At 44.3% G+C, this 18,312-nt stretch overlaps 2 non-coding genes across 2 annotated transcripts; both read right to left on the minus strand.

Annotated features, from left to right (window-relative positions):
* Positions 1–12,773: 12,773 nt before the first annotated feature.
* On the minus strand, positions 12,774–12,847 carry TRNAN-AUU (transfer RNA asparagine (anticodon AUU)). Its single transcript has one exon. It is a non-coding gene; the product is annotated as a tRNA-Asn (tRNA).
* Positions 12,848–17,446: 4,599 nt separating this feature from the next.
* TRNAN-GUU (transfer RNA asparagine (anticodon GUU)) lies at positions 17,447–17,520 on the minus strand. Its single transcript has one exon. It is a non-coding gene; the product is annotated as a tRNA-Asn (tRNA).
* Between the last annotated feature and the right edge of the window lie 792 nt (positions 17,521–18,312).

Consider the following 18,312-nt stretch of genomic DNA (forward strand, 5'->3'; position numbering starts at 1 on the left):
ACCGCCTCTGCCTGTCAAGGTGGCTAGTGGAGCGGCTGCCCAGTAATCAGTGTCCACGCCAGTGCGCACACGGCCCGCCCCCATCAGCGGCCTCATGATCCCGGAGGGCGGTGTGTGTGTGACTGACCTTAGGAAGAAACCGGAGCCTCCGCTGCAGTGACCCAGCAACCGGGGCACGGGAGTATACTGCGCCACTGGGAGTGATGGAGCTGCAGTAAAGAGGTCTATTAGACCTAGCCTGCTGCAGCCCTTGTAGATTCTTATAAAAAAAGTTCTTCTTTTCTTGCCAAAATTAATAGCTAAGAATAGGCTGCCTGAGGCAGCCCCCTGTTAAGTGGCCTGCTACTGAAGGCACCAACTACAAACTGAGCTCCCTGTTCATGGAAGCGAGGTTATAGAGGAGGGGGCGCTGAGCATCTTGGGAACAGTCAAAAGCTTTGAGCCTGTTGGTGCCTCAGATCAAGATCCTACTCTGGTGTACATATACAATGTGAATCCTTGTGGAGTCCAGTGTACCCCACAGAAGAAATGAATGCGTCACACCCATTGGCAGCAACATTAGAATAGCTGCTGATGGGCACAATTGAGAAAGGAAGGGGGGAAAACATTTGAATCCAGCACATATATGTAATTTGAATATGTAATTTGTACCTTCCTACTTTAAAATGTAATGGATGAACCTCACCCTGTGAGAACTATCTTCATGATCAAGAGATCTCATATGCAAGATAAGTATGTGTTGGGATAGGGCTGTGGAGGGCGGCTGCTCGGGCACACCCCTGTCAAGTTAAGGAGATTCAACTGAGGAAGCACAAGGGAACTCTCATCTGGGAACAACAACTGCAGGGAGAACACATTTTCAGACGAATGTGGGAGGGCAGAAGGCTGCCTAATACTGAAGCACCCCCAAACAACAAACCAAATGCAACAACTACTGCAAGCATTCCTGGGGGAAGGCCTGCAGCAGATGGATTTGCATATAGTGATGTCATCCAAGCAGTGGGCATAGTTGGCTGCAACCCTCGTCTGCATATGAAAAGAGAAAAGGGTCACGCAGGGCATGGCGGCCTTTGTGGGGTTGCGCTTGGATGACCCCTAAATCGCTTTATACACCCCCACCCCCCATCAGTGTGGGCTCATGTTGGCCATGCCCCAGCCCCTGAAGCATTCAAGCTGATTTCTTGCAGCAGCTGGACCCAGAAACAGCTCCAGAGTTGCTCTACAAGACAAGTAAAAGGGTGTGAGCCCTGCAGCACCACCTGTAGTTTGCATACACACATATATAGGACAGCATCTCTTATATGCCCCAGGGTCAATAAAATAGTATCCTTATCTAGGGTATCCATCCCCTCAGATAAGGTATCCGTCCATGCCGCTACAGCACTACACACCCAGGCCGACGCAATTGCCGGTCTGAGTAAGGTACCTGAATGTGTATAAATGGACTTCAGGGTAATCTCCTGTTTGCGGTCAGCAGACTCTTTGAGGGTAGCCGTATACTGGGACGGGAGGGCTACCTTCTTGGATAAGCGTGTTAATGCTTTGTCCACCCTAGGGGAGGATTCCCATCGTAACCTATCCATTGATGGGAAAGGATACGCCATAAGAATCCTTTTGGAAATCTGCAGTCTTTTATCTGGAGATTCCCAAGCTTTTTCACATAACTCGTTCAGCTCGTGTGACCCCCTCAAAGGTTACCTCAGGCTTTTTCACCTTGTACATATGTAACCTCTTGTCAGGGACAGGGGGTTCCTCTCTGATGTGCAAAACATCTTTTATTGCCATAATCATATATCGAATGGATTTTGCCAATTTTGGCTGTAACTTTGCATCATCGTAATCGACACTGGAGTCAGAATCCGTGTCTGTATCTGTGTCAACAATCTGGGATAGTGGGCGCTTATGAGACCCTGACAGTCCCTGCAACATAGGATCAGGCATGGGTTGAGACCCTGACTGTCCCAAAGCTTCAGCCTTGTCTAATCTTTTGTGCAATGAGTTTACACTAGCATTTAAAACATTCCACATATCCATCCAATCAGCTGTCGGCGGAGACACCACATTCATTTGCTCCTGCTCCTCTCTAATATAGCCTTCTTCCTCAGACATGTCGACACATGTGTACCGACACACCACACACACAGGGAATGCTTTTTCTGAAGACAGTTTCCCCACAAGGCCCTTTGGAGAGACAGAGAGAGAGTATGCCAGCACACACCCCAGCGCTATATAACCCAGGAATACACAGTAACTTAATGTTTGCCCAGTAGTACTGCAGCATGTAATTTGCGCCAAATTATGTGCCCCCCCCCCCCCCTCTTTTCAACTCTCTTGTCTACCGTGGTATAAGCAGGGGAGAGTCCGGGGAGCTTCCTCTCAGCGGTGCTGTGAAGAAAAAATGGCGCTGGTGAGTGCTGAGGGAGAAGCCCCGCACCCTCGGCGGCAGGCTTCTGTCCCGCTTAAACTGTAAAATTGGCGGGGGCTCATACATATATACAGTGCCCCGCTGTATATGTGTTATATTTTTGCCAAAAAGAGGTTTATATTGCTGCCCAGGGTGCCCCCCCCCCCCTGCGCCCTGCACCCTTACAGTGACCGGAGTGTGTGAGGTGTATGGGAGCAATGGCGCACAGCTGCAGTGCTGTGCGTTACTTCAGTGAAGATCATGAAGTCTTCTGCCGCCTCTGAAGTCTTCTTTCCTTCTCATACTCACCCGGCTTCTATCTTCCGGCTCTGCAAGGGGGACGGAGGCGCGACTCTGGGACGGACGGCGAGGGTGAGATCCTGCGTACCAATCCCTCTGGAGCTAATGGTGTCCAGTAGCCTAAGAAGCAGGACCTTGCAACTCAGAGAGTAGGGCTGCTTCTCTCCCCTCAGTCCCTCGATGAGGGAGTCTGTTGCCAGCAGTGCTCCCTGAAAATTAAAAACCTAACAAAATACTTTCTGTCAGAAAGCTCAGGAGAGCTCCTGAAAAGCACCCAGTCTCCACTGGGCACAGTATCAAACTGAGGTCTGGAGGAGGGGCATAGAGGGAGGAGCCAGTGCACACCCAGAACTAAAGTCTTTCTTAAAGTACCCATGTCTCCTGCGGAGCCTATCTATCCCCATGGTCCTTACGGAGTCCCCAGCATCCTCTAGGACGTTAGAGAAAATAGGATTTTAATACCTACCGGTAAATCCTTTTCTCTTAGTCCGTAGAGGATGCTGGGCACCCGTCCCAGTGCGTACTGTGTCTGCAGTTATTAAATGGCCCTTAACTCCAGAACATTTATGTGGAGAAAACTTTCCTGACTTGACCATCTTCCTTGGATGTTTTCCCCCTGTGTGACTGCTCCCCAGCCTCGGAGGGTTGCATCCTTGGTCCCTAGGATCCAGTCCTGGATCCCGAACCATCGCCCCTCTAGGAGGTGAGAACTGTGCAGCCACCAATGGAGTAAGATTCTGGTCTTGGAAGACTGGATTATCCTCCGGTGCATGTGTAGGTGGGATCCGGACCACTTGTCCAACAGGTCCCACTGGAACACTCTGGCATGGAACCTGCCAAACTGAATGGCCTCGTAGGCCGCAACCATCTTCCCCAGCAACAGAATGCATTGATGGATTAACACTCTTGCTGGTTTCAGAATTTGTTTGACCAGACTCTGGAACTCCATAGCCTTTCCACTGGAAGAAAGCCTCTTCTGTGTCCAGTATGACTCCCAGAAACAACAACCGCGTCATTGGGACCAACTGCGATTTTGGCAAGTTTAGGAGCCAACCATGTTGTTGAAGAACTGTCAGGGAGAGTAGATGTTTTGCACCAACTGGTCCCTGGATCTCGCCTTTATCAGGAGATCATCCAAGTACGGCATAATTGTGACTCCTTGCTTGCGGAGGAGAACCATCATTTCCACCATCACCCTGGTGAAAATCCTCGGAGCCGTGGACAGACCAAACGGCAACGTCTGAAATTGGTAATGACAATCCTGAATTGCAAACCTCAGGTAGCTTGATGCAGTGGCTAAACGGGAACATGTAATTAGGCATCCTTATGTCTACCAAAACCATGAAATCTCCTTCCTCCGGACTGGAGATACCTACCCTGAGAGATTCCATCTTGAAATTGAATTTCTTCAGGTAGAAATTGAGGGATTTCAGATTTAAGATTGGTCTGACTGAGCCGTCCGGCTTCGGGAGCACGAAGAGGCTTGAATAAAAACCTTCTCCCTGCTGACTAAGGCCGATTTGAACAATCGGTGAGGGGGAACGTCTTGAAACCCCAGTTTGTACCCTTGTGACACTATTTGTAAAACCCACGAGTCCAGGTCCAAATTAATCCAGAACTGACTGAAGTGTTTTAGACGTGCCCCCACTGGTGTGGGCTCCTGCAAGAGAGCCCCAGCGTCATGCAGTGGATTTGGCAGAAGCAGAGGACGATCTCTGCTCCTGCGATCTTGAAGAGGCTACAGACCTCTTCCCTCTTCTCCTTCCTCTACCTGCAAAGAAAGGGGAATCTTAACTTCTTGCATATCTATTGGGACAAAATGACTGCGTTAGACAATGATGCGTCTTCATCCGTTGAGAGGGAACATAGGGCAAGAAGGTTGACTTACCTGCGGGAGCTGCCGAGATCAAATTAACTAGGCCGTTGCCAAACAAGGCTTCACCTTCATAGGGAAGAGACTCCCTTTCTTCTTGGAGTCAGCATCAGCATTCCCTTGGTGAATCCACAATGCCCTCCTATCCGAGACTGCCATGAAATTGGCCCGTGAACTCAAGAGTCCTATATCCCTTGCAGTCGTAAGTATGCTGCAGTGTCCTTGATATGATCCAACGTAAGGAGTATCCCATCTCTCCAAGATATCTATATCGGAAGACAAGGTATTCGACCAATTCTTGAATACTACTACTCACCCATGCGCATGTAATGGCAGGTCTAAGTAATGTACCCGTGGTTACATAACTAGAAATAATGTAGCTTCCTGCATATGATCCGCTGGATTTGTGACAGGGCCCCGTGCAGAACAGGGGGTGACTCCCACTTTATTCTGTCCGCAGCAGGAAATGAATAAACAATCGGAAACCTTTTGGGGATTTGAAACCATCTTGTCGAGCTGGCCCAGACTTTCTCAAACAGAGATGGAGGAACGTTACATCAGCTTTCATTATATATCTCTATATACATACATATAGACCCCTTTGTCAGGAACAGCAGGGTCCTCAGTGATGTTAATATGTCCTTAATATCCACAATCATGTACTGAATGCTCCTTGCCAATATTGGATCTAATCAGGAAATATTATGGTCGACATAGGAATCAGTATCCGAGTCAGTATCAGTGTGTAGTAACATTTTTGCGGGCCTGAGGGAAAAGAAGCATAGCCATGAACATCACATCTATTCTCTACGTCTGTGTCTGGGACACAGATTTATCCAACCTCACTCTGATATTATTGAAACTTTCACCCAGTCAGTTATTGGTGGTGCCAACAGGGCCACCATCATATGTCTGCATTCCTAATATAGTTTCCTCTTGGGAAAAACATTCAGCCACCGACATGTTGACACACATGTACCAAGTACCCACAGACACATCGGCTTATCGGGGATAGACCTACAGTAAATCTGTCAGAGGGACAGAGAGGATTTTTCAGCTCACAACCCAGCGCCAAAAGTACACAGTCTGGGAAATAATAAACTCTATAGTGATAGACTTGTAACGCTCTATAGATGTGCTGGTGAGGTGAGGAAGAAGCCCCGCCGCTGTAATGGCACGCTTCTGTCCCGCTCAGAAACAAATAATTAATTACGCTGGCGGGGTAAGGACAGTGCCCAGGCACTAATGTCCACTTTTGCCAGCCTTTTGTGAGGAATTTATGCTGCCCAGGGTGCCCCCCCCCACCCACCCACATGCCCTGCACCCTGCAGTGCCTGTGTTTGTGTGGAAGCATGGCGCACAGAATTCCGCTCGCTGCGTGGTACCTCAGAATGCCGTCACTGGAGAAGAAGTCTTCTGTTCTTCTGCTACTCGCCTGTCTTCTGACTTCTGGCTCTGTAAGGGGGTGATGGCAGGCTACGGGAGTGGGCATCTAGGCGTACCCAGCGATCAGCACCCTCAGGAGCTAATGGTGTCCTGTCAGCCAGAAGCAGAGCCATTGAACTCACTAGAAGTTGGTCATACTTCTCTCCCCTAAGTTCCACGAAGCAGGGAGACTGTTGCCAGCAGCCTCCCTGAAAATAAGAAAAACTAACATAAGTCTTTTCAGAGAAACTCAGTAGAGCTCCCCTGTAGTGCATCCAGTCTCACTGGGCACAATTCTAAAACTGGAGTCTGGAGGAGGGGCATAGAGGGAGGAGACAGTTCACACCCTTTGAAAGTCTTAAAGTGCCCATGTCTCCTGCGGATCCCGTCTATACCCCATGGTTCTTAATGTGATCCCAGCATCCTCTAGGATGTATGAGAAAACAAATAACGCACACACGAGGAGGAGAGAACAAAGGAAGCTATAAGGAGGGGAGGGGAGGGGAGGGGGGGGGGGAGGTAATGTAGTAAAGGGATATTGGATAAACTACAACCTTATACATATTCATTAATGTACCAGTAGTTAGAAGTAGAAGAGCTCTAACAGAAACCACAAAGCTTATCTAAAGCCACACCACACTGGATATGCCCAATCTCATTTGATCTTTGAAGCAAAGCAGTATTGGACTTTGTTACTACCAAGCAGTCTCCCATCCATGTATTATCAGATTCTTTAGGTGTTTTTAAACTACCAACACCCTTTTCTTGGTACTGTACATTTAATTTTTACACATATTCTTTTATGTACCAGAAGTTAGAAGTAGAAGAGCTCTAACAGAAACCACAAGCTCATCTACAGCCACAGCACACTGGATTTGCCCAATCTCTCCTGATCATGGAAGCTGAGCAGTGTTGGTCCTGGTTTTAGTACTTGGATGGGAGACCACCAGGAAATACCAGGAGCTGTGTGTATTTTTACAATACCAACACCGTTCTCTTGATGCATTCCATTTTGAAACATTGGGGCAGATCTATTAAGCCTGGTGAACTGATAAAGTGCAAGGTGATAAAGTACCAGCCAGTCAGCTCCTAACTGTCATTTTTCAAACCCAGCCTGTGACATGGCAATTAGGAGCTGATTGGCTGGTACTTTATCACCATGCAAATTATCATTTCACCAGGTTTAATAAATCGTCCGCTTATTCATTTATGTACGAGTAGTTAGAAGTAGAAGAACTCTAACAGAAACCACTAAGCTCATCTACAGCCACACCACACTGTATATGCCCAATATCACCTGATCTTAGGCCTGGTTTGTTCTTGGATGTGAGACCACCTGGGAATACCAGGTGCTGTAGGTAGTTTTATACTACCAACACCGTTCTCTTGATGCATTCTATTTTGAAACTTATTCATTGATGTAGAAGTTAGAAACAGCAAAAATCATCTACAGCCGCATCACACTGGATATGTCCAATCCAGTGGCGTAACTAGAAATTTTTCTCCCCCAAGCCAAAAAATTCTTCGGCGCCCCCCCCCCCCTTCATGCTCCATAATTGGGAGCAAGAAAGGGATAAATATGCGCGCGCCTAAGGTGCGCGCGTCAAAAAAGGGGCGTGGTTTTGTTGGAGTGGGCGTGGTTTCGCATAAAGGGGCGTGGCATTGCAGGAAAAGACTACCTTATACCCCAGTTTTGCAACCTGCACGCCCATACGTTGGCCACCACAGGAAAGAAAAATAATCCTGATTCATGCCCCTTACATTATTTGTCATTTTTCCTCCTTATAGTAATGCCCAGTATACATTATGCCACATACTGCAATGGCCCTTAGACATTATGCCGCACACAATAATGCACGACACAATATGCACACACTGTAATGCCCCCGACACATTATGCCACACACCGTAATGTCTGTGACACATTATGCCACACACCGTAATGCCTGTGACACTTTATGACAGGAATCGCAATGCCCGTTATACATTATGCTACACACTGCAATGCCCCTGATACATTATAGCACATACAATGTCTGTGACACATTATGACACACACCGCAATGTCCGTGATACATTATGCCACACACTGCAATGCCCGATACATTATAGCACATACAATGCCTGTGACACATTATGCCACACACTGCACTGACCTTGAGACATTATACCACAATGCCCGTGATATAGTATACCATACACCGTAATGCCTGTGACACATACCGCAATGCCCTGCCCGTTATACCCTATGCCACACATCGCAATGCCCGTTATGTATTATGCCACACTGCAATGACCCTGAGACATTATACCACATACCACAATGCCCGTGATATAGTATACCACACACCGTAATGCCTGACACATTATGACACACACCGCAATGTCCGTGATACATTATGCCACACACTGCAATGACCCTGAGACATTATACCACATATCACAATGCCTGCGATATAGTATACCATACACCGTAATGCCTGCGACACATTATGACACACACCGCAATGTCCGTGATACATTATGCCACACACTGTAATGCCCATTACACATTAAGTCCTACAGTAAGGCTTCTAATTACTTTTCAATTACCTGCTCGTTGTCAGGGGTTTCATGCACTGGGTGTCATGCTCGTTGCCAGGGGTTTCATGCTCTTGGTTCCATGCACGGTGCCAGCGGTTTTCATGCTCAGGGTGTCATGCTCGTTGCCAGGGGTTTCATGCACTGGGTGTCATGCTCGTTGCCAGGTGTTTCATGCACTGGGTGTCATGCTCGTTGCCAGATGTTTCATGCACTGGGTGTCATGCTCGTTGCTAGGAGGTAGTCCTTGTTGCTAGGGCTGTGCTCCCAGTGCCACATATGTCCCCAGTGCCAGATATTCCCCCACGGTGCCAGGTACTTACATGCCCCAGTGCCAAATATAGTCGTCCCCCCCATGTGCCAGGTACACATATGCCCCCAGTGCCAGATATTCCCCCCCAGTGCCATATATGCCCCCAGTGCCAGATATTCCCCCCAGTGCCATATATGCCCCCCGTGCCATATATGCCCCCAGTGCCAGATACCCCCCCCCAGTGCCATATATGCCCCCAGTGCCAGATATTCCCCCCCAGTGCCATATATGCCCCAGTGCCAGATATCCCCCCCAGTGCCAGATATGCCCCCAGTGCCAGATATTCCCCCCAGTGCCAGAAATGCCCCAGTGCCAGATATTCCTTCCCCCCCCCCGTGCCATATATGCCCCCAGTGCCAGATATTTACCCCCCCTGCCGTCGCTTTTTGGAGGGACACGGAGGGCACAGCTCGTCTCTCCTGTGTCCCTCCTGCTGCATCATCTCCGGCGGCCGCGGGTCTAATAGGGGGAAGTGCCGGTTCGTGAGCCAATTAGAGCTCACGGACGGCACTTCCCCCTATTAGACCCGCGGCCGCCGGAGATGATGCAGCAGGAGGGACACAGGGAGGCGCGCTGTGTGCCCTCCGTGTCCCTCCAAAAAGCGGCGGAGGGAAGGAGACTGCAGACTGACATGCGGACGCTCGTCCGCATGTCAGTCTGCTGTAAATCAGTGGCTCCCCCGCAGCCCCTCGCCCCCAAGCCACCGCGAGGACTGCGGGGGTAGTAGTTACGCCACTGGTCCAATCTCATCTGATGATGGAAGCTAAGCAGTGTTGTGCCTGGTTTGTTTTTGGATTTCAAGTCCTGCCTTCTGGTTTGGCCACGGCACCTCGGATATTCACCAAGGTCATGGCCGTGATGACGACCCTTCACCATCAGAGAATCAGGATCCTGCCAAATCTGGACGACTTGCTGATCCTGGTGAACTCCCAAGAGGTTCTCCACAGTTATCTGGAACTGGCGGTCCAATTCCTAAAAGTCCACGGGTGGCTCATCAACTGAAAAAAGTCCTCGCTGGTCCCTGCTCGGAACATTGTGCACCTAGGGGCACTGCTGGACACACACAGCCAACAATTGTTTCTGTCTCCAGAGAAAGTCCTGAAAATTCAGGACAGTATCGTCCTCTCTCGCCCAAGAGTGTTGATACACACAGCGATGCAAGTACTAGACCTCATGGTGTCGGCTTTCGATATGGTAGAGTACGCTCAATTTCATTACCGCCCTCTGCAGAGGTTAATCCTCTCCAAGTGGGACGGCCTGCCTCATCGGATGATGTCTCAAATGATCTCCTTGACTCCGGAGGTTCGTCTGACACTGAGCTGGTGGCTACAGGACCAACAGTTGAGCAGGGGCCATCCCTTCTGGATCTCCAACTGTGTCCTCCTGACAATGGATGCCAGTCTTTTGGGCTGGGCCATGGTGTTGGAGCAACACTTTCTCCAGGGTCGGTGGACCAGGGAGGAATCTCTCCTCCTGATATACATTCTGGAATTGCAGGCAGTGTTCAATTAATTGACACTGGCCCTGCCTCTAGTACAAAACAGGCCTGTTCAAGTACAATCTGACAACGCCACCATGGTAGTGTACACAAATCATCAAGGCGGCACTCGAAACTGCATGGCAAAGCTGGAAGTATCAAAAATCCTCCGTTGGGTAGAAAGTCATCTGACAGCAATATCGGCAGTGTTCATTCCCGGAGTCCTCAACTAGGAAGCGGATTTCCTCAGTCGTCAGGACGTTCACGCTGGAGAGTGGAGAGGCCGCAGCAGAAATGTCTGCACTGGTGTCAGTAGGTGACTGAGGCAGGGATGACTTGGAGATAGTGGGTGACTGAAGCATGTATGAGTGGGAGATAGTGGGTGACTGAGGCCGGGGTGACTGGGAGATAGTGGGTGACAGGGAGATAGTGGGTTACTGAGGGAGGGGTGATAGGAAGGGGTTGGGTAAGTATGGGAAGAAAGTGGGTGACAGGTATAATAAATGACTAAGGCAGGGGTGATAGGGAGATAGTGGATGACTGTGGCAGGGGTGACAGGGACAGTAAGAGACTGAGGCATGGGTGACAGGGATAGTGGCTGACTGAGGCAGGGGTGACTGGGAGATAGTGGGTGACTGAGGCAGGGTTGACAGGGATAGTGGGTGACTGAAGCAGGGGTGATAGGGTGACAGTGGGTGACTAAAGCAGGGGTGACTGGTATAGTGGGTGACTGAGGCAGGGATCGCAGATATAGTGGTTGACTGAGGCAGCGGTGACTGGGAGATAGTGGGTAACTGAGGCAGGGGTGACAGGGAAAGTGTGTGACTCAGGCAGGGGTGATAGGGAGATAGTGGGCTGCATATCTCTGCCTCACTGCAGCAGCACATTCCTGCTTCAATGACAGCAGCACATCCCTACCTCACTTATAGCAGCACATCCCTGCCTCGCTGACAGCAGCACATCCCTGCCTCGCTGACAGCAGCACATCCCTGCCTCGCTGACAGCAGCACATCCCTGCTTCACTGACAGCAGCACATCCCTGCTTCGCTGACAGCAGCACATCCCTGCTTCGCTGACAGCAGCACATCCCTGCCTCGCTGACAGCAGCACATCCCTGTCTCGCTGACAGCAGCACAGCACTGCTTCGCTGACAGCAGCACATCACTGCTTCACTACCAGCAGCACATCCCTGCCTCACTGGCAGCAGCACATCCCTGCCTTACTGACAGCTGTATATAGGGCCTAATTCAGACCTGATCCCTGCTGTGCATATTCACACAACAGGAGATCAGGTCTGAAGTGCGTGTGTGCTGGTGCCGCAGTGCACCGGCACATGCCAGAGATGCGATCAGCATCTCTGCCCAGTGAGCGCCTCTGCCTGATTAATCTGGAGAGTTTTTGTAAGATGTTTCTTCCATCAACCAACGAAGAAACACATTGGTACTTTCCCATGATGAGTGAGTGCTTCAGGATCTCTTGAACTTACATGTGCAGCAGAGTACTGCAATGGAAGCATGCTGGGCCCATAACCCAGAGGTAGGCAGATTGAAACTATCCTCTGCTATATGCATTTTTTTTTTGTTAATTAAAGTAATCAAAAACTGGGATTGATATTTTGTCTCTTTTATTTTTACTTAAAGTACAATAACTTTTACCATTTTAATTTGTTTTAATAGTATATTGACAGTATTGTTTTCTTTCAAAAATCCACTTCATTTTCTTTACCCTATTATTAAAATGGTAATTGACAAAAACAAACTACATTGTCACCAGAAGAGCAATACAAAATGTACAAGTGATATATTAAAATCATCTTTCCAGCTTGAATTTCAATGATGCATTGGGTCAACAATTTTGTGAGAAACATCTTCACCCTTAAATAAAGATTTTATTAATTCCTTACCTGTGTGCTAATTAGATATCACCTTGTTTTCACATTAAACAGACTTCCACATGAGAAAGCAGCAAGGATGCAGTGGCGTTAATGTTTCCTGGTGTCAACCTGTATTATTTCAGTAGACATTGAAATGAGGATACATCTTGCTGCCTTTCCAATGAAGCAAGTTTAATTTAGTAATAGGTGAAAAACCATCCCTACAAAGGTGTTAATCAGAGACTTGGCTTTGTGGACACTTTTCAGAGAACAAATTTGTTAGCATAAAAATAAAGCCAGAAAATGAAGAGCTGTTTAATCACTCGATTGGATTTTTCTGCCAGCATATTTTTTTTCTCTGCAACCCACTGCTAAATTGTGCTTCCTAGCTGTTTTTTATAAAATCACTGAATCAAATCTAACTCTGATTACATCAGAGAAGGCCATGTACCCTACACCATAAGATGAGGTTTGAAATTTTGACTTGTCTACTTAAATATCACCAAAATCTGATCACAAGGTTAATTATGTCCCTGGGTGGGATTGAACCACCAACCTTTTGGTTAATAGCCAAACACACTAACCGATTGCACCACAGAGACACTTTGCAAAAGTCCATACTGACAAAGGCTAATAAGCATTCATCTAAAACGTTTCCTAGAAAAAACTTTAAAAAGTCAATAATCTGGAGAGTTTTTGTAAGATGTTTCTTCCATCAACCAACGAAGAAACACATTGGTACTTTCCCATGATGAGTGAGTGCTTCAGGATCTCTTGCACTTACATGTGCAGCAGAGTACTGCAATGGAAGCATGCTGGGCCCATAACCCAGAGGTAGGCAGATTGAAACTATCCTCTGCTATATGCATTTTTTTGTTTGTTAATTAAAGTAATCCAAAACTGGGATTGATATTTTGGCTCTTTTATTTTTACTTAAAGTACAATAACTTTTACCATTTTAATTTGTTTTAATAGTATATTGACAGTATAGTTTTCTATCAAAAATCCACTTAATTTTCTTTACCCTGTTATTAAAATGGTAATTGACAAAAAAACTACATTGTCACCAGAAGAGCAATACAAAATGTACAAGTGATATATTAAAATCATCTTTCCAGCTTGAATTTCAATGATGCATTGGGGCAACAATTTTGTGAGAAACATCTTCACCCTTAAATAAAGATTTTCGTAATTCCTTACCTGTGTGCTAATTAGATACCACCTTGTTTTCACATTAAACAGACTTCCACATGAGAAAGCAGCAAGGATGCAGTGGCGTTAATGTTTCCTGGTGTCAACCTGTATTATTTCAGTAGACATTGAAATGAGGATACATCTTGCTGCCTTTCCAATGAAGCAAGTTTAATTTAGTAATAGGTGAAAAACCATCCCTACAAAGGTGTTAATCAGAGACTTGGCTTTGTGGACACTTTTCAGAGAACAAATTTGTTAGCATAAAAATAAAGCCAGAAAATAAAGAGCTCTTTAATCACTCAATTGGATTTTTCTGCCAGCATATTTTTTTTCTCTGCAACCCACTGCTAAATTGTGCTTCCTAGCTGTTTTTATAAAATCACTGAATCAAATCTAACTCTGATTACATCAGAGAAGGCCAGGTACCCTACACCATAACAGGGGGTTTGAAATTTTGACTTGTCTACTTAAAGATCACCAAAATCTGATAACAAGGTCAATTAGGTCCCTGGGTGGGATTGAACCACCAACCTTTTGGTTAATAGCCGTACATACTAACTGATTGCGCCACAGAGACACTTTGCAAAAGTCCATACTGACAAAGGCTAATAAGCATTCATCTAAAACGTTTCCTAGAAAAACTTTAAAAAGTCAATAATCTGGAGAGTTTTTGTAAGATGTTTCTTCCATCAACCAACGAAGAAACACATTGGTACTTTCCCATGATGAGTGAGTGCTTCAGGATCTCTTGAACTTACATGTGCAGCAGAGTACTGCAATGGAAGCATGCTGGGCCCATAACCCAGAGGTAGGCAGATTGAAACTATCCTCTGCTATATGCATTTTTTTTTTGTTAATTAAAGTAATCCAAAACTGGGATTGATATTTTGTCTCTTTTATTTTTACTTAAAGTACAATAACTTTTACCATTTTAATTTGTTTTAATAGTATATTGACAGTATTGTTTTCTTTCAAAAATCCACTTCATTTTCTTTACCCTATTATTAAAATGGTAATTGACAAAAACAAACTACATTGTCACCAGAAGAGCAATACAAAATGTACAAGTGATATATTAAAATCATCTTTCCAGCTTGAATTTCAATGTTGCATTGGGTCAACAATTTTGTGAGAAACATCTTCACCCTTAAATAAAGATTTTCTTAATTCCTTACCTGTGTGCTAATTAGATATCACCTTGTTTTCACATTAAACAGACTTCCACATGAGAAAGCAGCAAGGATGCAGTGGCGTTAATGTTTCCTGGTGTCAACTTGTATTATTTCAGTAGACATTGAAATGAGGATGCATCTTGCTGCCTTTCCAATGAAGCAAGTTTAATTTAGTAATAGGTGAAAAACCATCCTTACAAAGGTGTTAATCAGAGACTTGGCTTTGTGGACACTTTTCAGAGAACAAATTTGTTAGCATAAAAATAAAGCCAGAAAATGAAGAGCTGTTTAATCACTCGATTGGATTTTTCTGCCAGCATATTTTTTTTCTCTGCAACCCACTGCTAAATTGTGCTTCCTAGCTGTTTTTTATAAAATCACTGAATCAAATCTAACTCTGATTACATCAGAGAAGGCCAGGTACCCTACACAATAAGAGGGGGTTTGAAATTTTGACTTGTCTACTTAAATATCACCAAAATCTGATCACAAGGTCAATTACGTCCCTGGGTGGGATTGAACCACCAACCTTTTGGTTAATAGCCGAACACACTAACCGATTGCGCCACCGAGACACTTTGTAAACAGTACATACTGACAAAGGCTAATAAGCATACATCTAGAACGTTTCCTAGAAAAATATTAAAAAATCAATAATCTGGAGAGTTTTTGTAAGATGTTTCTTCCATCAACCAATGAATAAACACATTGGTACTTTCCCATGATGAGTGAGTGCTTCAGGATCTCTTGCACTTACATGTGCAGCAGAGTACTGCAATGGAAGCATGCTGGACCCATAACCCAGAGGTAGGCAGATTGAAACTATCCTTTGCTATATGCATTTTTTTTGTTAATTTAAGTAATCAAAACTGGGATTGATATTTTTGCTCTTTTATTTTTACTTAAAGTACAATAACTTTTACCATTTTAATTTGTTTTAATAGTATATTGACAGTATAGTTTTCTTTCAAAAATCCACTTAATTTTCTTTACCCGATTATTAAAATGGTAATTGACAAAAAAAACTACATTGTCACCAGAAGAGCAATACAAAATGTACAAGTGATATATTAAAATCATCTTTCCAGCTTGAATTTCAATGATGCATTGGGGCAACGATTTTGTGAGAAACATCTTCACCCTTAAATAAAGATTTTCTTAATTCCTTACCTGTGTGCTAATTAGATATCACCTTGTTTTCATATTAAACAGACTTTTACATGAGAAAGCAGCAAGGATGCAGTGGCGTTAATGTTTCCTGGTGTCAACCTGTATTATTTCAGTAGACATTGAAATGAGGATGCATCTTGCTGCCTTTCCAATGAAGCAAGTTTAATTTAGTAATAGGTGAAAAACCATCCTTACAAAGGTGTTAATCAGAGACTTGGCTTTGTGGACACTTTTCAGAGAACAAATTTGTTAGCATAAAAATAAAGCCAGAAAATAAAGAGCTGTTTAATCACTCAATTGGATTTTTCTGCCAGCATATTTTTTTTCTCTGCAACCCACTGCTAAATTGTGCTTCCTAGCTGTTTTTATAAAATCACTGAATCAAATCTAACTCTGATTACATCAGAGAAGGCCAAGTACCCTACACCATAACAGGGGGTTTGAAATTTTGACTTGTCTACTTAAAGATCACCAAAATCTGATAACAAGGTCAATTAGGTCCCTGGGTGGGATTAAACCACCAACCTTTTGGTTAAAAGCCGTACATACTAACTGATTGCGCCACAGAGACACTTTGCAAATTTCCATACTGACAAAGGCTAATAAGCATTCATCTAAAACGTTTCCTAGAAAAACTTTAAAATGTCAATAATCTGGAGAGTTTTTGTAAGATGTTTCTTCCATCAACCAACGAAGAAACACATTGGTACTTTCCCATGATGAGTGAGTGCTTCAGGATCTCTTGCACTTACATGTGCAGCAGAGTACTGCAATGGAAGCATGCTGGGCCCATAACCCAGAGGTAGGCAGATTGAAACTATCCTCTGCTATATGCATTTTTTTTGTTAATTAAAGTAATCCAAAACTGGGATTGATATTTTGTCTCTTTTATTTTTACTTAAAGTACAATAACTTTTACCATTTTAATTTGTTTTAATAGTATATTGACAGTATTGTTTTCTTTCAAAAATCCACTTCATTTTCTTTACCCTATTATTAAAATGGTAATTGACAAAAACAAACTACATTGTCACCAGAAGAGCAATACAAAATGTACAAGTGATATATTAAAATCATCTTTCCAGCTTGAATTTCAATGATGCATTGGGTCAACAATTTTGTGAGAAACATCTTCACCCTTAAATAAAGATTTTCTTAATTCCTTACCTGTGTGCTAATTAGATATCACCTTGTTTTCACATTAAACAGACTTCCACATGAGAAAGCAGCAAGGATGCAGTGGCGTTAATGTTTCCTGGTGTCAACTTGTATTATTTCAGTAGACATTGAAATGAGGATGCATCTTGCTGCCTTTCCAATGAAGCAAGTTTAATTTAGTAATAGGTGAAAAACCATCCTTACAAAGGTGTTAATCAGAGACTTGGCTTTGTGGACACTTTTCAGAGAACAAATTTGTTAGCATAAAAATAAAGCCAGAAAATGAAGAGCTGTTTAATCACTCGATTGGATTTTTCTGCCAGCATATTTTTTTTCTCTGCAACCCACTGCTAAATTGTGCTTCCTAGCTGTTTTTTATAAAATCACTGAATCAAATCTAACTCTGATTACATCAGAGAAGGCCATATACCCTACACCATAAGAGGAGGTTTGAAATTTTGACTTGTCTACTTAAATATCACCAAAATCTGATCACAAGGTTAATTACGTCCCTGGGTGGGATTGAACCACCAACCTTTTGGTTAACAGCCAAACACACTAACCGATTGCGCCACAGAGACACTTTGCAAAAAGTACATACTGACAAAGGCTAATAAGCATACATCTAGAACGTTTCCTAGAAAAACATTAAAAAATCAATAATCTGGAGAGTTTTTGTAAGATGTTTCTTCCATCAACCAACGAATAAACACATTGGTACTTTCCCATGATGAGTGAGTGCTTCAGGATCTCTTGCACTTACATGGGCAGCAGAGTACTGCAATGGAAGCATGCTGGACCCATAACCCAGAGGTAGGCAGATTGAAACTATCCTTTGCTATATGCATTTTTTTTGTTAATTTAAGTAATCAAAACTGGGATTGATATTTTTGCTCTTTTATTTTTACTTAAAGTACAATAACTTTTACCATTTTAATTTGTTTTAATAGTATATTGACAGTATAGTTTTCTTTCAAAAATCCACTTAATTTTCTTTACCCTGTTATTAAAATGGTAATTGACAAAAAAACTACATTGTCACCAGAAGAGCAATACAAAATGTACAAGTGATATATTAAAATCATCTTTCCAGCTTGAATTTCAATGATGCATTGGGGCAACAATTTTGTGAGAAACATCTTCACCCTTAAATAAAGATTTTCGTAATTCCTTACCTGTGTGCTAATTAGATATCACCTTGTTTTCACATTAAACAGACCTCCATGTGAGAAAGCAGCAAAGATGCAGTGGCGTTAATGTTTCCTGGTGTCAACCTGTATTATTTCAGTAGACATTGAAATGAGGATGCATCTTGCTGCCTTTCCAATGAAGCAAGTTTAATTTAGTAATAGGTGAAAAACCATCCTTACAAA

The sequence above is a fragment of the Pseudophryne corroboree genome, unplaced genomic scaffold (genome assembly GCF_028390025.1).
Source record: "Pseudophryne corroboree isolate aPseCor3 unplaced genomic scaffold, aPseCor3.hap2 scaffold_689, whole genome shotgun sequence".
Classification (NCBI taxonomy): Eukaryota; Metazoa; Chordata; class Amphibia; order Anura; family Myobatrachidae; genus Pseudophryne; species Pseudophryne corroboree.